At 51.1% G+C, this 22,068-nt stretch overlaps 1 protein-coding gene and 1 non-coding gene across 4 annotated transcripts in view; both read right to left on the bottom strand.

Moving 5' to 3' along the window:
• The window catches only part of GNAO1 (G protein subunit alpha o1), a 174,431-nt gene that overhangs the window by 28,457 nt on the left and 123,906 nt on the right, over nt 1–22,068 (bottom strand). The gene's annotated exons all lie outside the window — the stretch shown is intronic.
• LOC112929680 (U6 spliceosomal RNA) lies at nt 13,659–13,767 on the bottom strand. Its single transcript, XR_003236968.1, has one exon. It is a non-coding gene; the product is annotated as a U6 spliceosomal RNA (small nuclear RNA).

The raw sequence follows: 22,068 nt of genomic DNA on the forward strand, positions 1-22,068 counted from the left end.
CTTTGTTCCCCTCTCTTCCCTGGGTCACCTCCACTGTCCCTTGGTGCTTCTTGCAATGACCTTAATAAACTCCTTGTCTCACCCAAATCCTTGTCTCAGGGTCAACTTCTTGAGGAACCCAGACCAGAACAACAAGGTGCCTGTCTGAGCCCAAACCCTGGGCAAACTTTACCTGCTGAGTCTTCACACATTGCTATTGTGACAGGGCCTGGCTCAGATCACTCTCCTGACCCCAAAGCAGGAGGCGGCCACCACGTGGTCCCTCTGCATGGTACCCCAGAGGCCTCTGAAGAACATCTCTGCCTCATGGCCCCTGTGTGCCTCAGGGTACCTTCCTCTTAGTGGGTGCTACAGCAGCTGGGTGCTGGGGGACATCCCAATGGCACAGATAGAGGTGTGGTTAGAAGTGCAGGGCCAGGTGAGGAGTAGGGGTGGCTATACACTGGCCCAAGGTCCTGTGGGGCCCGGACCAGCTTCCAGTGCATGTCAGGGGCCCGGGAAGGTAGGTGTGGGAAGCTGAGGCAAGGATGGAGTGAGGTGGCTGGCAGGCACATGCCCAGCTCTGGGTTGGCTATGTTCTTTACTTGGGATTTTTCAGGAGGGTCAGCCTAAGAGGATATGCCCCCCCAGAATCAGCCGTATCACCAAGACCCCCGTCCCACTCCTGAGGAAGCTCCTAAAAATGAAGCTACCCGAAAGAAGCAGGAAAAGCATCCTCTAGGTGGCCTGGCCCCTCGCACATCCCAGACCCAGTCAGGACAGGGGGCACTGGGAGAGGCAGGTCCAGGGAGCTGAGTGGGTGCAGGGCATCCCAGGCTGAGCAGTTGGTGTCGACATTCCAGGGACCCCGCCTCTGGCTGCCTTTCCCCCAGTTTCCGTGTGCACAGGCTGGAACCCACTACGGCTGAGCCCTTGCTGAGGGTTGGGAGTGGAGTGCCCCTGGCCTGCCCTGTCCCTGACATCACGGGTCCTCTGGTGTCGGGTCTTCTTTTTGCAGGCCTGGTAATCATCACTAGCTGATCCCTCTACCCTCAGGGCCCTCCAACCTCCGGTCCTCTGAGCTAGAGGAAACACAGACTACTTCACCCATGGCACGTGCTCAAGAAGTGAGGGAAATTGCTGGAAATCTGCAGGTGTTCCGTGGGGTAGGAAAGACACAAAGGAAATGAGGTTTAGCATCTGGGCACTCTGTGGCTGACAAAAGATTCTGTACAAAAGGTATGTGAGGTCAAAGTCTTCCATGGAAACTTTCCAGCATTGAGCTGTCCAGCTAGGTAGCTACTTACGAGGCCAAGGCCCGTCTACTGAAGAAGGTGGATGGGAAAGTTCTGGTGGCAGTCTACCCTGGGAAGGAAGCTCCAAATGGCCTGGAGGCTAGCAGGCCAAGCCCACAATGCTAGCCCAGGTCCAGCTCCCAAGGGGTGCGGTCCCAAAGATCCCAGCCTTTGGATTCCCAAGTCACCCACAGCTGACACGGAGGGCTGCCTGCCAAGACAGGCTGGCCTCTCAGGTTCTGAACCATGTGAAGACGAGTTTCTGCAGCATCTGAGCCTCCCCTGGGGACACTGACCTGGAAAACTGGCCCTGGGGCCCGGGTGATGGGTGCCTTAGGCAGGCAGTGACTCAGGCAGGGTGGGTGAGCCGGGGTGCTGCCTCTACCTGTGGCTAAAAACAGGCCTAGGAATCAGGGGCCTACACACTGACACTGCTCCCGAGTGCCTGGGTGACCTTGGGGAATGAATCTCGGTCTTCCTCAGCCCCCCATGTGCTGGCTGTCTTGTCTGTCTGTCCTGTCTGAGGAATGCAGCTGGAGAACCTGGCCAGAGCTTTCCCAACTTCCTCCTCTGGGCAGCACCATCATGGTTCCTGTCAGCTCTGTGGGAAGGGAGTCAGGACAGGGGTGAGGGTGGGAGACACCCTCTGGCCTGAGTGCCTCGCAGCCAGGTGTGCCTCACAACCAAGGCCACTCTCAACGCCTTTGTGAGGTTCCCTGCCTGTGTCCTGGGGTTCCAGCAGGACAAACCGCGCAGCTCGGGGAAGGCTGGGATGGATGGCTCGCTGGGAGTCCTCCAGGGGACAGCCCAGGCTCTGGAGCTGTCCTCTCAGCTTCACCTCATCCCCAAGGTGTGGCGGTGCTGGGGGTGCTGTGCAGGTGCACATCCTCCCCCACCCCGCCCGCGGCCCCGCCTGCCCCCTGCTCTTTCTCTCTGGTCTCCCCCAGCTCAGGGTCTGGCACCACCACCAGCCCAGCTGCTCAGACTCAGACTAGGCCTCACCCTTGTTTCTGCTGCTTCCCTGTCTGGTGTCCTGCTGTTTTTTCTATTAAAGCTGTTTTCAGACTGCTTCTCCCCATCTTCTCACACACTTCCCCGGGTCTGAGCCAGCACCGTCCTTCTGGCTGCCCTCAGTCCCTTCCCAAGGACTCCCTCCTTGCTTCTCTCTAGTCTGTTCCTCACATAGCAGCCAGCAGGAAATTGTTAGTGTGACATCAATTCTCTCATTCTCCCTTAGAAAAAGAACCAAGCATCCTGACATCCAAATAAAAGATGCATTTCCCAACTTTGCTCACTGCTAGGTGTGACCAAGTGACAAGTTCCACCCAATGAGAGGTAAACCAAAGTGTCCTTTTTAAGGAAATTGCACCCTTTTCTCTTACTTCCTCATTCCTGAAGCTGGAACTTGGATGTAGTGGCTGGAGCTCTAGCAGCCAACTTGGATCATGAAGACAAGGTCCATACCCTAGGGATAGTAGAAAACAGCCCTAGGTCCTTGACAACTTTGTGGACACCTCATACCTTTTGGACTTTTTTTAAAATTTAAAATAAATTTATTATTGAAATCACGTTTTGGGGCCTCAGATATTCACAGTTAAACCTAATCCTACTGGGCACAATAACTCTCCCTGTTTAAACTCTTTCAATAGAGTTTAAATTTAAATATAAATATTTAAATTCCAAACTCCTTACCTTGGCCCCTGAGCCCCTGCCTACCCATCTGTCTCAATCTCCTCCCACCTTTCCCCTCTCATGGGACTCCAAACACACAGCCCTTCTTTCTGCTGCCCAGGTAAACTAGGGTTATCCCACTTCACAGTGCGCTACTGCCCAGATGATCTGTGTGCCTGGACTCTTCCCCATCTCAAATGTCACTTCCTCAGGGAAGCCCTCTGTGATGCCCCCAGGCAGAGTCTGTCCAATAGCGCACTGACCACACATCACAGCTGCTATCTTGTGTGCCTGTTCCTCAGGGCAGGGATAGTTTCCTGATTTTTCACAGCTCCCCAGGTCTCATACTAAGTCCCCGTCCCCCAATCCCACTCCCTCTCCACTAAGATGCCTTCCATTCCCTCAATTTCTGGCCCTAGAGTCTCAGCTTTCCTGAAGGAGAGCACTTCTTCTGACCCACATCATGAGTGGTCTGGGTGGGGCTGACTCTGTCCCCTGGTTCCAGTGGTGGACACGTGGTCTGTCTGGGCCTAGCCAATCATCCCGCTGACCTCAGTGAACAATCTGGGATGGACGAAGAATCCATGTTTGTCAGATTAGACTACAAGCAGCCCACTGGCTCAAGCAGCACCAGGATATTTGCAGGAACTTTTAGGAAAGAGACACTCAAAGGGAGGGCACACCTGATTGTGAAGCCATCACTGAGGAAAGCAGAGCTGGAGAGGGAGACATCCTGAGACATGCTAACAGGCAATACCCAAATCCAGCAGTCACATATACCTCTGGCCTTCTAGTTACTTGAGTCAATCTCTTGATTTTTTTCCAAATCCAGTTTGAGGATATGTTTTGATTTACTTTTGCATTTGTATCTCAAATAGTCCTAACCATTCCATCTCCTGGTCTGCTGAGACCATCAGGCCTACCTGCCATTACTGGGACCCATACAGCTCCTCTGACTCCCCACCTCTCTTAGCGTCTGGGCCATGCTCTGGGTACGGTGCCCACATGTTGTACTATGCCTCCAGTGTGTGGCAGTAGGTGTGTTGTGGGCACTGGCCACGTGCTGGACCCTAGAGGCAGCATGCTGGGATTCTGTTAACAGTTCTGTGAGGAGTTTAATTAGGCTGCTCACTGACAGGTGTGCCCCACAGGGCCCTGCACAGCTGAGTGCAGCACAAGACATTCTTCCCTATGTGGCTCTGTCACACACCAGCATGCCTGGCCCCCAGCCACTAAAATGCCCGAAGTGTCCCAATTGTCACCACTAACAAAAACACCCCACAAATGTCTAAACTGCCCCTGGTGTGGCACCACTTCACTGAGGGTCACACTGAGGGAAGCATCTACCAGCCCAGGGCCAGGAAGGCGGGCCCCTGCCAGAGGGGTGAGGGAGGGGCCTATCCCCACCCCTGTCCCCACTGTCCTGAGGCCTTGCCACAGAGAGGGAGGGCTCTCCCCTAGGTGTGTCGTGCTGCCTTGGGGGCACAGGCCTAGGTGGGCTGGGCTGACAGCTTCGACTGCCCAGCATGCCCCCCTGCCTACCATGCTCCACTAGCTGGGACTGCCTTGGCTTAATGTCCAGCTCCCATGGCACCCACCCTCTGGGCAGCCTTCTGGGGATTCAGGCCCATAGGCTCGGGAGCCACCCAGACTTGGGCTCCAGTCTGGGCTCCTAGTTTGAGCAGGGCTTTCCTTTTTCTGAGGCTCAATGTCCTCCTCTGAGAAATGGGGACAACAGTCATCATTCCCTTCACCAGGCTGTTGTGCGGGCAAACGGAGAGCAGCAGCACAAGCATGAAACTGGGGGTGGGGTGAGCTGCTGCTGGGGGGCCAGGGGAAGATGAGGAGGCCAACCTGTGGCTCCTGCAATGCGTGTGTGTATGTGTGTGTGTGTGTAAACAGGTGGAACATTCCAGGGCACAGCCACACCGTGCATTTGGAACATGAATGTGGGCAAGATGCCATTCTTATCACTTTAGGATTGGGAGGCTATGGAGAGGCTGTGACTTCTCAAGGATACCTGGAGGATTCTTTTTTTACCACATCGATTTAAAAACAGCATTAATGTGGCACCCTGCTCATAATGTTGACATACAAATGGCGGGAGGCTGCTCTTGGTGGAGGTGAGGTACTGTTGGGGAACCCCCACAACTCTGGAGGACCCCCTAGGTAAATTATCTGTGAACGTCTGGAGACAGGAGTGGGCAGGGGGAGAGACAAAGGGGCGTGTGGAGATGAGCCCAGGGGATATCTCCACCCTCTGGTGGGGTGGGGAGCTCAGCACAGACAGCAGGGCACTTCCCAGAGGTGGGCTGCCTTGGGCCACTGCCAGAGAGCAGGGCGCCGACAGCACACAGGGGGGCCCTCGCTCTGGTGTAGGGCCGGGGGCCTCCCACAAGAATGTGTGCTGCTCGGGACGAGCCATGAGCATGCTCGGGAAGCAGCACCCGAGACCCAGAGGACAGTTGGGACACCAGCAGGGTCATCAGTAGGACTGCTCACTGGCGTCCAGGAGTGAGGGGCTCTACTTCCAGAAAGCCCTCTGCCATGGGCCGGCTGCTTCTGGAGCCTGAACCAATGCGGCAAAGACACCACCCGGGCCCTAGCTTCAGCCCTCCCAGAGCTGCTGCTGGGCCACACTGGGGGGGCGCTAGTGAGGGCTGACCCAGGACAGCTGGCAGCGGCCCAGCTGAGCCACGGGGATGCACACCACACACTTCCATTCACCCGCCAGGCGCTGCCAGGGGCTGGGCAGTGCCCAGGTGTATTCATCCGCAGAAACTACACTTCTAATTTAATGCGTGGTTCTTCCCAACCTCTCCCTCCTCTTCAGGGCAGTGTGCACTTTTCAATAAACAGCGGCAAAAAGGCTTGGAGCTGAGGTGCAACAAAGAGCTTCCTGCCTCACAAGAGATGAGATGCAAAGGGTGTGGTGGGGAAGTGAGCAGGGCTTTTCGGTCAGGTGACCCAGGTTCACATGCTGGCTCTGCAGCTTTCTGGCCCTGTGACCTTGGACAGCGCACGTCACCGCCTCACCTCCCCCAGCCTCTGTTCCCGGGTTAGTTGCCCCCTCCTCCGCCCCCGGGGCTGTCTGTGCAGATGAAACAGGCTAAGGATGCGACTCGGCTTCCCAACATAAAGAGCCCTGCAAATGTTAGTTATTATAGGCAGAGATGAAGTCCCTCAGACACAAACAACAAGCTGACATAAAATCAGGCTGCTTTTGTACAAGACTTTTCAGGCAAGCATGATCATCTTGATAACAATAATCATTGTAATTATAATAATAACCCCTTCCATTTGAGGAGCTGCTTTGGATCTTTCAGAGTTTGGCTCCATCGCTAATCTCCCAGGCTGAGTGAAATGTGAACACATGCATGCACAGGCGCTTGCACATGCACAAACACACACATGTGTGTGCACACGGGCACCTAGTCCTCTAGCTACAGGGAAAAGCCTGCACCTGACCCCGCCCCGCCCCGCCCTGCCCTGTGAGCTGCAGTTGTCCTGGCTCCCGCCAGGGGGCAAAAACACACAGGCCAAGGGGAGCGGGAGCAAGGAGGTCAGCCTGAGCTCAAAAGACCAAGCTGCGCAGGGCCTGGAGGGCCGGGCACAGTGGGCGTCGCTGCCTTCCTTGGACCACCAGGCTGCCCCACTGTTCCTCAAGGGGAAGAGGCACGGAGACTCCAGCCGCTGGAGGCCTGGTCTCCACACTGCAGGGCCAGCTGGTGGAGCATGGTGGGCAGGGGGGCATGCTGGGCAGTCAGAAGCTGTCAGCCCAGCCCACCCAGGCCTGTGCCCCCAAGGCAGCGCGACAGTTGCGTTCTCTCTCTCACACCTAGGGGAGGGCCCTCCCTTCCTCTCTGCGGCCAGGCCCCAGGCCTCTGGGACAGTGGGGACAGGCCCCTCCCTCACCCCTCTGGCAGGGGCCTGCCTTCCTGGCCCTGGGCTGACCAATGGCTTCTTCATTGTGACTCTCAGTGAAGTGGTGCCACACCAGGGATTAGTTTAGACATTTGTGAGGTGTTTTTGTTAGTGGTGACAATTGGAGCACTACGGGCATTTAGTGGCTGGGGGCCAGGTATCCTTGGGGCTCTTTCTTCACTTGGGCTTAAGGGTCTTAGCAGGGCCTGTGCCTACAACATGCGGTCAGTTCACAGGGTCTCTGGGAAAACTGGGGAAAATCATAGGTCTACCACTTGTCCTAAGGAAAGGAAGGGAACCTTCTTGGTACCCTAGAAAGATCCTGAAGCAGAATCAAGGACTTGGTGGTCTCCAGTCTTGCCTCCTATCAAATTTGCCCATCCATCCATCCATCCATCCATCCATCCATCCATCCATCCACACATCCCTGTACTCTGTACTGCCTATCAAGGGTGCCTACCCATCAAACATCATCCATCCACCCACTCAGCCATCCACCCACCCATTACATCATCTACCTATCAGCTACCCTTGTTCAACCATCCACTCACTTCCACACCCACCTACCTGTCCCTTTGCCTCCCTTCTATCCTACACCAGCACCTGTCTGTCCCTTAATTACTCATTGGCATGCCTATTCCTTTCACTCCTTCTTGATCTATCTAGCTACCCACCCTTTCATCCACCTATTTACTCATTTATCCACTGTACACCCACTAATGAGTACAGTCTCGGCCTTAAGAACTTTCACGTTTGGCATAAAAAGAACATACTGCCTGAATCTCCCCAGTCCATTAGCTGGTACCCTGAACACAGCAGGGGAGAACTGCCCCCTTGGCTCTCCCTTCTTCTGCCCAGGGCCCCCTCCTGCCCAGGGCCCCCTCTCTTGTCAGGGGCCTGCAATCTTCAGGGATTTGTTCTAAGCCCTTCTGGGAACCTTCTCTGTTGGGGACCCAGGCTGCCTCCTGTGGAAGTGGAGAAACTTGGGTTTTCTGAAGGATCACACTCTTTCCAGCCTCAAAACCCTTGGATTTTCCAAATATTTAGAAGCAGTTCTCTCTACTGGCTTACTATCTATCTTTAAGAACCTGGGCTTATGGGGGCTACTGTAGCCTGAGTCTTCTGAAACTCCTTCACTGGTTCCAACACTCCACACCTAGAAGTTACCACTCAGAAACCATCTGTCAGCCCCTGCGATTGGTGTGGTATCCTACCCCTGTCCCTGGCCCAAGTAAAGCAGGAGCAGCCAGGGCTAGTCCAGTGACAACTTCTTCACTACAGGCTGGCCGGATGTCTTCCCATGCTGAGCCCATGGCTGGGCACTGGCGACACATCACCCAGCAGGACCTGGACCCTGCCTGCCCAAGCCTGCAGTCAGTGGGAGCATGAGACACATCCACGGAACTGCGTTCTGAGAGGCAGACACTGAGGGAAGAAATTGGTGGGGATGAAGGAATATGAGAGAGGTATGTCTGGGGGATGGGCAGTCAGGGGTCAATCATGCTCAGAAAGCAGGGGACGGGCTAGAGATAGGTCTTCCCTGAGGAGGGAATTAAAGGGGCAAGGGCGGGCAGAGACCCTAATCAAAGGCTCCTCGAGGGCATCAGATGCCTTTCTGGCCATTGGCAGGGCCTGAGGATGATGGTAGGCTTGGAGGTCCATGTGACCCTTAGACATTAAACTAGGAACAGCCACCTCACCTGCATGGGTGGCCCAAGGGGCTCCCACCCAGACTGCATCTTGGTGGGGCTTCTCTTCCAAGTAGCTGAGTGTGAACGTGTGCAGCTCCACAGAGACAGGGCTGGAGGCAGCCTAGGTCCCGTGGCGGGACTGCTAATCTGAGTCCCATAGAGCAAATGCTGATGCTCCCTGGGGGTGGGGCCTGGGACACTCTCTCTCTCTCTCTCTGCCTCCCCGGTAGCGGTAGCATTTGTGACCTGGGCTTTCAGTGCTCATCCCCTCCCCGTCCCAGCTCTGCCATTTTCAGCAAAAGCTGCTTCATCCTGTCTGTCTCCCCAGGCCACCCCTGGAGGGCATTGGGTGCCAGGCTGGGTAGGGAGATTGGCAGGGTAAAGGGCAGTAGTTAGTCTACTGCTTCTGGGCAGGGGAGTGCTGAGGTCAGTGCAGAATGGGGTGAGGGCCTGTAGGGAGGCTTGCCAGGGCACAGCTGGCTGTGCTATGCAGGGTTGGGGGGGATGTGGGATAGACGTGTACTGGGCCCTCCGGGTTGGGGGTGCAATGGTATGTTTCCATCACCAAGGCTTCTGATTGCCTCAGATCCCCGGGTATGAAGTGGAGATGCAGTCTTGTCACCTACTTTGGGACAGCCTGACATGGCACCACTCTCTCTTGGTGCTTTGCTTTCTCCCCTTGGCGGGTCCAGACCTGCTAGCCTGCACCTCCCAAGTGTCTCTCAACAGGAGCATGGGGGACAGCCCAGCCACCAAGCAGGCACTGTTCAGTCAAAAATAAATTTAAAGGTGAATGGGACAGAAATTTCCAAATCTGTGATACCCTCATCCTCTGCCGCCTTTCTCCTGAGCACAATGTTCTAAGATAGGAGAAAAGAACTAAAATTGGTGAGGCTAAATTTCTAAGAAATGAACAAGGGCAGAAGAAAATTACCCACACAGAGCTCAGTCAAAGGGAAAGAAAAGTGATAATGGCCAACCTCATCTTTTCAGAACACAAAGTGACGATGGTGAATAGCTTAATGAGAGCCGCCTCGGCTGGGAGATATTAGCAACATAATTATGGAAGAGGGAAGATGGAGGTGGGACTACCACATGCATGGCAGGGGTTGCAGGAAGGCAGGCCAAGCTGCAAGAGGACAGGTTTGGCTGATTGGTGCCTCTACTTAGGCTTATTCATTGATACCCTTTCCTGTCTCATTGTCCCCTCACTGGAGGCATCCATTCACCATCAATGTGATCAGATACTGCCTCTGTTCAAAAAGGAGCATGTCACTCAGCTTCCAGGTCTCAGGGACATTAGGTGTCAGAGAAGATTTGGCCCTGCCTCCAACTGGCTCTGGACCTGGGCAGCCTCATCTCTTCTTTGGGGTCTGAAGGTCCCCAAAGGCACAAGGAAGAGATTGACTACACCAGTGGTTCTCAAAGTGTGGTCTGCACCCCTGGGGGGTCTCAGAGGCCCTTGCAGGGGGTCCAGAAGATCAAAACTGTGTTCATGACAATACTAAGACATTATTTGCCTTTCTAACAGTGTCAGCTGCTTGCACAGATAGTGCAAAAGCCGTAAGAGATAAAACCGCAAGCTCCTGAGCAGGAAGCAAGACCACCAAACTATACCAGCTGCCACTACATGTTTGACACCATGAATTCACATGGTGGATCACAGAAGATGCCACTTTCACTTAAGAATGTCCTTGAAGTAGGAAAAATTAAGAATTAAAGAAATCTCTACCCCGAGTATGTACATCTTTTTCATATTCTGTGTAATGAAATGGAAAGGATGCATAACACAATTATGCAAACCGGAGGATGGGTGTCTTTCTGGAGGAAAGGCACTTGTAAGACTGAGCTGCCAGCCAAAATAGTCCCTTTATCCATGGGACAGCACTTTTATTTAAAAGAATGCCTGACAAACAATGGTAGTTTGGATTTGGTCTCTGGAAGATATTTTCTGAAAACAAACCGAGTGAGCCCATCATTTCAAGGAAAAAAACTAACAACTCTGTCACCAAAATGGAAAAAAAATTCCAGCTTTCAAGTGAAAGAATGTTGGAAAACTTGTCTTTACCATCATGAGCTTGACAGCTTCCTAATACCTAAAAGACTTTTCTGATGAGATCGGTGTCAGTGTTAAGAAATGTGAGTTCTTAATACTGTATGCTGAAACATGTCAACATTTGGAAGATCTATGTAACTCTGAACTAATATTTTCCAAATGACCAAAATGGTGTTAAAATCATGAATGGGGAGGATCCCTGGGTGGCTCAGCAGTTTAGCACCTGCCTTTGGCCCAGGGCGCGATCCTGGAGTCCCGGGATCGAGGTCCACGTCAGGCTCCCGGCATGGAGCCTGCTTCTCCCTCCTCCTGTGTCTCTGCCTCTCTCTCTCTCTCTCTCTCTCTCTCTCTCTATCATAAATAAATAAGTGAATAAATCTTAAAAAAATAAAATAAAATAAAATCATGAATGGGTAAGAGACCCATTCAAAGTGTAGAGCAGATCAATGGATGTTTTAAAAAGATTTAATTTTTTTAAGAGCAGTTTTAGGTTTATAACAAAATTGAGAGGAAGGTAGACATTTCCCATACAACCCCGCCAGCATCCAAGCATAGCCTCCCCCACTATCCACATCCCTCACCAGAGTGGCCCACTTGTTGCCAAGGATGACCCTCCCTAACCTCAGGGTTCACTCTTAGTATTGTACATTCTATGGGTTTGGACATATTAATAATGCCATGTATTGATAAAATTACGGTATTATACAGAGTATTTCCACTGCCCTAAAAATCACCTGTTCTGCCTTTCTACTCCTTCCCTTCGTCCCTGCCCCTGGAAACCACTCTGATCTTGTGCTGTCCCCATTGTTTTGCCTTTTCCAGAATATCACACAGTTGGAATTATACAGTATGCAGCCTTTTCAGATTGGCTCCTTTCACTTCATAATATGCATTTAAAGTTCCTCCATGTCTTTTCATGACTTGATAGTTTATTTCTTTTTAGTGTGGAATAGCATTCCATGGGGCGTATATACCAGTTTACTAATCCATTCACCTACTGAAAGATATCTTCGTTGCTTCCAAGTTTTGACAATTATGAATAAAGTTGCTGGGGGACACCTGGGGGGCTCAGTCAGTTAAGCATCTGCCTTCAGCTCATGTCATAATTCCAGGGTCCTGGGATCGAGCCCCATGTCGGGCTCCCTGCTCAGTGGTGAGTCTGCTTTTCCTTCACCCTCTACCCCTCTCCCTACTCATGCACGCCCCCCCTCTCAAATAAACATATAAAATCTTTTTAAAAATGAATAAAGTTGCTGCGAACACCCGTGTGCAGGATTTTGTGTGGACAAAAGTTTTCACATCTTTTTTTTTTTTTTAAGATTTTATTTTATTTATTCATGAGAGACAGAGAGAGAGAGAGAGAGACAGAGACACAGGCAGAGGGAGAAGCAGGCTCCATGCAGGGAGCCTGACGTGGGACTCGATCTCCAGTCTCCAGGATCTCACCCCACGCCGAAGGCGGCGCCAAACCGCTGGGCCACCCAGGCTGCCCAGTTTTCACATCTTTTGAGTCAATATGGAACAATGTGATTGATGGATCCTGGGGTAGGAGTCTGTTTCACCTTGTAAGAAACTGCCAAACTGCCTTCCAAAGTGTGGCACCATTCTGCCTTTTCTCCAGCAATAAATGAGAGTCCTGTTGTTCCACGTCCTTGTCAGTATTTGGAGTTGCCAGTGTTCCAGATTTGGGCCATTCCACTAGGCGTGTAGTGGGAGATTGTTGTTTTAATTTGTGTTTCCCTGATGACATACGATGTGGAACATCTCTTCATATGCTTATTTTCCATCCATACATCTTCTTTCGTGATGTGTCTGTTAGTCTTTGGCCCATTTTTAAATTGGGTTGTTTTCTTACGGTTGAGTTTTAACAGTTCTTTGTATGTTTTGGGTACCAGTCTTCTATTAAACATGCTTTTTTAGCAGATGTTTTGTCCTGGCCCATGGCTTCTCTTCTCCTTCTCTTGATGGTAGCCCTCACAGAGCAGTTTTAAATTTCTACGAAAAGCAGTTTATCTACTTCTTTCATGGATCGTGACCTTGGTGTTCCATCTAAAAGTCATCATCATACTGAAGGTCATCATGATTTCCTCCTATGTTCCTTTGAGGAGTTCTATAGTTTTGATTTTTACATTTAGATCTATCATCTGTGATCCATTTCAAGTTAATTTTTGGGAAAAGTGGAAAGCCTGTATCTAGATTCTTTTTTGTTGTTGTTTTCTTTTTGCATGGGATGTTACAGTTGCTCCAGCACCATTTGTTATAGAGACTGATGGATTTTAATGTAACATCACAGGAAAGGGTCCCTGATACAGTTTCATTTTTTTTTTAAATTCTTTTTTTAAATTTATTTTTAATTTATTTTTTTTTTAATTTTTATTTATTTATGATAGTCACAGAGAGAGAGAGAGAGAGGCAGAGACATAGGCAGAGGGAGAAGCAGGCTCCGTGCACCGGGAGCCTGATGTGGGATTCGATCCCGGGTCTCCAGGATCGCGCCCTGGGCCAAAGGCAAGCGCCAAACCACTGCGCCACCCAGGGATCCCTCTGATACAGTTTCAGATTGCAACCAACCTTTAAGAAGCCACCACTTGTCCAGTTTGGGTGAGTTTCGAAGAATTATCTGAAAAGGCTAGTAAAACACTCCTTCCTTTTCTGACTATGCGTTTATGTGAGGCCAAATTTCATTCCTATTCTTCAACCAAAGCAACACATCATGATAGATTGAATGCAGAAGCACATAGGAGAATCAAGGTATCTTCTATTAAGCCAGCCATTTATTAAAGAGATTTGCAAAAATGTAAAACAATGACATTCTTTTTATGAAACATTTTTAGAAACTAGAATAGTTTTTTCATAAAAATGTTATTTATATTAATGTATAATAGGTTTATCATAGTTATTTTAAATGAATGAATATTTAAAATTTTTCTTGGTTTTAATTTTTTTTCCAACAAACAAATACTTGAGTGCCTATTACGTACCAGGCACTGCTCTAGGACCCCTCATGCCCCAAAGAAAAAAAATAAAACAAGATAGAAGCAGAAAAATATGGAACATTTCACAAATTTGTGTGTCATCCTTATGCAGGGGCCATACTAATTCCTCTCTACATCATTCCAATTTTTAGTATATGTGCTGCTGAAGTGATCACCCTTGGTTTTAATTTCTAATGCAATAAACCTTGATAGCTGTCACCTACATAAAATTAGGTCCTCAATAATTTTTAAAGAGTTTAAGGGGTCCCCAAACCAAAAAGTTTGAGAATCACTAGACCAGATTATTCTTTCTGAAACATTCTTCTCTAGCATCTTTATAACTTCTGCAAGAATCCTGTTTCACCGGATGACTACCAGTTATTAATTTTCTTAGATATATCTTTGTACTTTATAAACTTCATATCCCTACAGTAAATGGAAAACCTGTGTTAAGTATTTTATGGAAGATACCCATAAGAATAAATACAATGAAAGCAGACAACTAATGTAACATTGTAGCAGGATTCTGCTACCTGCTGAAGGCTTCTTCTTTTTGTTAACAAGGGGGAGTGTTCAGAGTTGTTAAGGAGATACTAGCACCAGCCTGAGACTTTCCTCTTGAGCTTCTCACGCTGAAAGAGAGGAAGGAATCACTTTCTGACTTAGTGAATTGGTAAATGTGGTGACCCTTCACCATCTCATCTTACCACTCATACCATCTCACTGCACAGAACAGTGGCAGGCACCTCCACCTGCCTGCACCCCCACCCCCCGCAAGCAGATGGTCTCTCAAGACCCTCCAGCCAGCACAGGTAAGGGCCAGCTGATGAGGGCTCCACTTGCAGAAGTGTGACTGATTCACACAGCTTATGGGATGAGAGCTGGGGCATGGAGCCTTGGTGTTAGAAAATCGAGAATTGCACAGGTTTTTGTCAAAGGCCAGTGGTGGTGGAAGGCTGCCGGGCTTGGGGTTCAGAAGGAACCTCTGGGGTAAGGACCCAGGGCAGGCCAAACCAACCGGGTCCAAAGGATCAGCAAAGCCAGGCTACTACTGTGTCCATTGTGAGTCTTGGAGCTGGGGACACAGACCCACATATGGAGACACATGTGTGAACATGCCTGTTCAGAACTCTGGCTGCCAAGGAGGGGCCCTAAGACATAGTAATAGTAACCAGTATTTAGTGAGCACTTTCCGTGGACTTTAGTTCATTTAATGTTCAGAAGTAGTATCATTTCACCCTTTTATGATCAGAGACACCAAAGGTCAGATGGGTTATGAGGCAGGTCCAAGGTCACCCAGCTAGTAGGTGGTACAGCTGGGATCTGAAGTCTAGCCATCTGGCTCCAGAGGTCATGCAGCACTGCTTCCCACCTCATGCTCCTAGGGGAAAACAGGCCTGTGTAAGGGAGGTGGGCCCTTGTCCAAGGTCACCCAGCAAGCCTGGGGTAGCACCAGGCCAGAGCCCTGGTCTTCTGGCTTCTCCTTGAGGGCAGGTTCTGGGAAAGCTGGCACCTGGGACCCTCTCTTGCTGCCACCACTGGCTTTCCTTAGCCCTGCTGCTAAGGTGATGGTGATCCCAGGTGGTGCCCACTCTGGGGACCCAGTGTGTGTGTTGACACTGGCACCGTTTACAGGTGAGGCAGGTAGGATGGTGACAGATATAAAGAAACAAGGGTGACAAATACTCTTGTCAACCAAAACACTGGCAAGACAGAGTGGCACCCATAGCTGTATACCAGATAGGCTAAGCAGAGTTCCAGTGGGCCACCCTGTGAGCAGGAGGAGGTGGAAGGCATGGTGGGACCAGGCTGGATGTCACCTCCCCTGACTCCCAGCGCCTGGCCATGAGAGAGGAGCACAGGGCAGGGGGAGCCTTGGAATTGGGTGAAGCCTCTGGGGGCCTCTCTCTCGTTAGGTTAGTAGTCGGGGGAGGATAGAGAGCTGCACCCCATGGGGTCTGCAGACAGCGCAGGGCCAGGTGGATGGGAGCTGTTCCAGCCTGGGTACTAACACTTTGACAGCTGTCTCCAAGGCATGGCCTCCCGTCCCTGCTAAGGTCCAGCCATCCTTGTCTTTCTGACATTGACCCTCGATGATCAAAGGCATGGGGTAAGGACAAGGCCCTGATTGCATAGACCTGGGCATGGGAGGGTGGTCAGGGGCTTCAGTGCCTGAGGCTCAACACTGCTGCATGGGGGCTCAGTGAGGAGAGGCAGTGGAACCCCCTACCTAGGTGGGGAGACGTGTGCACAGGCTCAAGCCAGCCCTCACTCTCTGAAACTGCTGGCCACAAAAGAGGCCACCTGGTGCCCCTGGGCTTTGGCTCCTCTCCCCTCCATGGTCACCCTTGCCATCTTCTGTCCCGTCTCCTCTCTCTCCTCTGCCCCAGTCCCAGCCAAGCTAGATGCCAGCCCCCACAGCACCTTTGTCGGCAGTTCCTTTCTCAAGGCTATATGGCCTAGCAAGGAGAGGGTGGGCTTAGTTTCAGCCCTCACATGGCCCCTGGGTTCGAGACTCTTCAACAGGCCACCTACCTTGTAAGTGAGCTATAGTTAAGGAAGTGTGAATGTGGAGTGTGCCACGTGTGGCCCATGACTCCTAGTATGTAAGTGTGCCCCCTGAATGTATGTGATGACACAGTCCTGGTTGGTGGTGGTGGTGCCATAAGATGGAAGGAGCTAGTCCATGAATCACTGTGTGGAGGAGAGCCATCCACCCAGAGCACTGGCCCTAGACTATCAGATCGGCAGGAAATAACCTCATGTTGCATGTAAGCCAGGAAATACCAGCAATATATGTGGTAGTCACCAGAGGGGCCCTTCTGGGTGCTGCTAGTGTTCCTCCTCTTCTGGTTCCTGGACAGGAAAAAGACTGCTCTCTCAGTAAGTGGAGAAAGGCAGAGGCTGGTTTCCTGGAATATCAAAAAATCTGTGATGCACCTCCATTCCCCTGCAAATAGGAAAGGGTGCCCCACAGTAGTGTCTCCTGTGCCTTAGCCATTGGCATACCTGCCACTGGCATTTTTTTTTTGTTCACTCTTGTATCACAGAACATGGTGCACAGTAGGTACTCAAAATATGATGTTAAAATTCTGCTGAGTTTGGATACTCCCTGTGTTGCATAGACTTAATGCATTGACTTAATGTTTTTCTTTAGACTTGTATCTATTTAAAACTTATTTTAAGAGAAAGGAAATTTAGTATCACTAACAATATACCCAAAAGGATATTTGATAGGTTAGTTTTTATCTTTTTTTTTTTTTAAAGATTTTATTTATTTATTTATTTATTTATTTATTTATTTATTTGAGAGAGAGACACACACACAGTGTGTGTGTGTGGGGGGGGGGCACGCAAGCAGTGGGCGAGGCAGACAGAGGGAGAGAGAGAATCTTAAGCAGACTCTGCACTGAGCACGCAGACCAACGCAGAGCTCAATTTCACGACCCTGAGATCATGACCTGAGCTGAAATCGAGAGGTAGATGCTTAACTGAGCCACCCAAGAGAGTCCCAGTTTTTATCTTTTCCTATATGCATTAAAGTAGGTTAAGAACTACTGAGATAAAAATCAACATGTGCATCCATCATGCTAGTTAAAACCTGCCCACTTCCTCCACTTGGCAAGCACCTTCCCTTAGCGTGCAGCGTAACACAGGCACATGCCCAGGTGTCCTCAGGACTTGGAGCAGAAGGAGCATGCTCAAGAGCAATGAATCCGGCTCCAGCCTCTAGGCAATGGGCTGGGGACATTCCACTTCACCTCCCCATTCTGCATGGCCTTGACCCTCTCCCACCAGCAGGGCCTTGGCTTTAGGTTCCGTGAAGCTTGGAGAACCATCCAGACTTACTGGGAATGTACACTACTTGCTGGGGCACAGCACAGGAGATGGGGTGGGCATGCCATGGGCTCCAGGTTTCCGTGGCCAGAGACTTCCTGTTTCCTTCTCTGTCCATGCCTCTCTCCTTGGTTTGCTAGTTTTGATTTCAAGTAAGAATGAGTGCACGGTGTCACAGCTCCAGAGGAGTCTATGACCTTCTCATTAGAAGGAAAACGGCATCTGTGCCTTCCTTCACTTGGGTGGGGAATCACTGGCAACAGTGATTCTGTCCTGAACAAACCCCCTGCCATCTCCTCACCCCTGGCAGCCAACTTGAGGCCTCAACTTTGTTGAGGGAATTGCCCCAAACTGTTTGGACACCAAATGCAGGAGAACCAGGGATTCTGGCCTGCTAAGGAGCTTTGTTGTCATGGGCACTTCTGGTCTCCTCGCTGCCAATGTCCTCTTGAAAGGGAACATGAAGGTAGTAAGTGCCCAGCACCACAGATGATGGAAGAAGGAGGGAGGGACACCTGTCCTGCCCACCTGTCCCCAGTAGCCCTCTGGCTAAGTGGGCGCTTACCCTCAGTGAGGTGGGTGTCCCCCCAAGCAGGGGCTGTATGACTCTTCTCTCTGTGTGCTGATGGGGTAGGTGGGTGGGGGAGAAGAACCCCCTCCTATGAGGGAGCCACCGAATCCTAATCCAGAACTGCCCCCTCCCAAGCCTCTGAGACCTCACTTAGCCACCAAATGAACTTCAGCAAAACCCCCTAAAGGAAAATCACTGTAGGCTTCATTTCACCTTAGTTAGACTTGACCTGCTGAAAGGGTGGGGATGGGAAGTCTGGTTCTGACTCTACCTCTGTTGGTCCTCCATCATCACCCACCCCACCCCTACCCCCTTCCATTCTTCCTCTGGGGACTTCTCTCTCCCTTGTTTCCACCTAGGCTCATGCTCTGGCCTCCCATCCTAAGTCTGTTCCCAGCACTGATTCCCCCACCAGCCACTGTCTTTCCTTGCTTCCTCCTTTGGTCCTGCCCCTCCCTGCCCACCTCCTGCTGGGGCTTTCACTCCCCTCACCATCACCAGCTGCTGCCTGCTGACCTCTCCTCTCTCTGGGTGCCAGGCCATGGATGTTGCTTCCTGGGTGGTGTGCTGTCTTCTGGGTCACATCAGTCCGCTGCCGGCTGTCTTCTGTGTGGGCCCCATCCCTCCATCCAACATTTAAGTTGCTCAGTCCTCAAAGCCCTCCTTGCTTTCGTAAGCCACCTTCTCCCTGGGCGGGATATCAGCAGATCCTCCTCTGTGCAGAAGGCTGCTGAGCGACCCCACCTGAGCTCTGGTTGGTTTACTGGCTCCTCCACTGGGCTTGGCACTTTCCCGGTAAACCCCACCCTCTCCCTTGCACCTGGGTTCCTGTGCCACAGTCTCCAACACGGCCTTCCTTCCCGTCTCAGTCCTGTGATTTCTGCCAGAGCAGCACAGAACCACTACAATTTCCTTAATTTTTAAAAATGACCTCAAATGGACTCATTTTAAATAATTAGCTTTTCCTAAACAATAACACCCATGAAATCAGAGATCTGTGTTTTTTTTTGTTTTTTTGTTTTTTTTAAATTTTTATTTATTTATGATAGTCACACACAGAGAGAGAGAGAGGCAGAGACACAGGCAGAGGGAGAAGCAGGCTCCATGCACCGGGAGCCTGACATGGGATTCGACCCCGGGTCTCCAGGATCGCGCCCTGGGCCAAAGGCAGGCGCCAAACCGCTGCGCCACCCAGGGATCCCCTGAGATCTGTGTTTTAACTTTTCTAACATACACTAAAATACATAAAAGTATTCCAACAAAAGCTGTTGGTCTGTATGAACAGCCAGGTCATCTTGTGTGCCCCCAGGAATGCCTGCGTCACTCTTTGGGGACACATGGCTCATCTGCAGTGGTAATTCTGTGCTTCTGGTCATGCCAGCTGGAGATCCTGAGGCCAGCTCCACTCTCTTCCCTTCTTCTGTCCCTATAGCCAGTCTGACTCCCAACAACTGTCATTTGCCCCCAGAAAGGTCTGAGCTGTGATCCTAACCCCTCTTCCTGTAAGGTCACTCTTGCCTTTCCTCTATGGATGACAGCAGGGGTCTAATTTCCTGGCCTCCAGGCTCTGTCCCTTTCATCTACTGCCAAGAAAACATTTAATCACACCCCAGCCCTCAATGGCTCCCAAATTTTGGAACCAAGGCCACCCTGCCCACCACTTACTAGAACTCATTCTGCTATTCCTTGCTCCTCAGCCACCTCACCACCCTGCCTCCCTCCCTTCAGAGGATCTGGGTAAAGACCTTTGCAGACAGGGAGGTAGAGAACACAGGCAATGAACGGCGCAGAGACCTCCATGAGTGATCAGGAGGGTGGGGGCTAGTCCAAGGGAATAAAGTGGGAGGCAGTGGCATAAGGTCATTGGATTTGTGGAAAATGCAAGAGTCTGGTCTCCAAGGGCACATCATTCCAACCCTCGGTGACTTAGTTTCCTCAACTACAATGGTGGTGGTCGCCATGCTGTGTCTTTGACCCAAGGATAGTGAGGACCCAGGGTCCGAGTACACATGCTCTCTGAATGAACTGTGCACTGCTAAAGCATGGTGTGCAGATGCACGGGTATGCGGATGTACACAGAGATGAGTATTGGAAGTATGAGTAATGATTACAGTAACAGAAGTCTGCTTGGTAAGCCATCTTTGTGAGCTAACACAGGGTGGACAAAAGGAGGGACATGAAGGGGCTTCCAAGGGTAGCTGGCTCATCATACCTGGGGCTGATCTGTCCAGAGAGCAGAACAAATCTTGTGCCTTGGGTGTCTCCCTGGGCCAGCTAGTCACTGTGCCTCCACCTTGGAGGTCCATCCTCCACTTTCCAGGTTGAAAGGGACAAGGTTGCCTATTTGGGGAGTCTGGGAGGGAAGAGGCGGGCTTTCTCCACTGTTTGGGCCTTAGAGGCTCACAGGGAGGAGTCCCTAGGAGGGAGTGGTCCCCCTTCCCAGGATGCTGGCAGCCACGGCACAAGAACCAGGCTTATTTCTATAGCACAGGGGGAGATTGGGGTGGAGCAATGCCTACAGCTAGCCCAGGCCAGAGCTCTGCCCAGTAAGTGCCCCCAAGATGGCCCAGGCTGGACAAAAGCTCATTCTTCAAGGGCAAGGCCACTGCTTCAATTAGCTCTCCTCCTAGGAGCGGGTCCACTGATCCCCTAAAAGGCACAGCAGGCTCCGGAGGGCTGTGGCTCCCTGCAGCCCCAAGCCTTTGCTCCAGTCCCAGCCACATTGTGCTCAGAGGCCCCATGCTGGTCTTTTCACTCTCTTTGCCTGGCCAGCAGTAGGCGATGCCTTTGAAGTCGGTCCTCTGTTCCAATTGGAAACTTTGCTCAGAACCAAAATTAGAGAGGCTGTACAATCAGCTTGCAATTTAAAATGCCACCCAGGCCTCTCCCTATCCTCCTCCCTTTGCAAAATGTCATCTTAATTAGATGGAGTCAGGCTTCATGTTTTCCGAATTTCAAGGTAATTTCTCTAGGACATGTCTCCCCTTGTAGTTATTTTTACCTCCAGCATAAGGTGGGGGCAGGGGGGGGGAACCTGAGGCTCATCTGTGGGTCCGCATACACCTCCATCCTCCAGCACTGGGGTCAGCTGTCCTCTGGCTCCCCAGAAGTCTGAAAGCTCACTGATCTGAGAGTTCTCATGGGATGTCTGTTGAGGCTTCTTCCTCTGTTTAATTGAGCACAGCACCTTCTGGGCCTCTCTCCTGGGCTAGGGCTCTGCTAGGGGCTGGGAGGGGACACTACAGAGGCTAGGTGGCTTGGCCAGCGCTGTCCCCTGTCAATGTTCACCAGGCCACTGGCCCGGTGGCTCACTCAGCCTGTCACTGGCTTTCCTGCTGAGATTCTGCTGGCTGCTCTGCCCAGCATGCTTGAAGGAGAGTCCCCAAAGTGCGGGCCACTGGGAACCCCGTGTTAATACCACTGAGTTACACCAGGGAGGTTTCTAATTCTTTCAAGGACTCTGACTAATCGTGAGTAAGAAAGTTTCAGTTTGGTGCCATTATGTCTCTGATACCCCTAAACATGCTAATCATCTCCTTTAACAAAGAGAGGGCTTAGGTGAGTATCCTCTGGGCTCTGGAAGCATTCTGCAAATGCTAATCCACAACCCCAACCTTCCCTAAAGGAGTACGTGAGTATATCCCATTATGGGCTGAACTGTGTCTCTCCAAATTCATAAACTGAAGCCCTAACCACCCAGTACCTCAGAATGTGACTGTACTTGGAGGGAGGGTCTTTAAAGGAGTAATTGAGTTAAAGGGAAAAGGGAGATCTTCAGATTGGGCCCTAATCTATTATGGCTGGCATCCTTAAAGGAGATTAGGATACACATGGAGGGGAGACTGTGAGGACACAGGAAAAAGACTGATATCTACAAGCCAGGGAGAGGCTTCAGAGGAAACCAACTCTGATGACACCTCAGTCTCAGATTCTAGCCTCCAGAACTGTGAGAGAATAAAGTCCTGTTGTTCAAGCCACCCAGTGGCAGAACACACTCCCAAGGTTGGGCTCTCTTTTGGGTTGGGAACAGGAGTTCTGTTTCCATCATTCCAAACTCTACCCACAAAGC

The sequence above is a fragment of the Vulpes vulpes genome, chromosome 2 (genome assembly GCF_048418805.1).
Source record: "Vulpes vulpes isolate BD-2025 chromosome 2, VulVul3, whole genome shotgun sequence".
In the NCBI taxonomy this organism is placed as follows: domain Eukaryota; kingdom Metazoa; phylum Chordata; class Mammalia; order Carnivora; family Canidae; genus Vulpes; species Vulpes vulpes.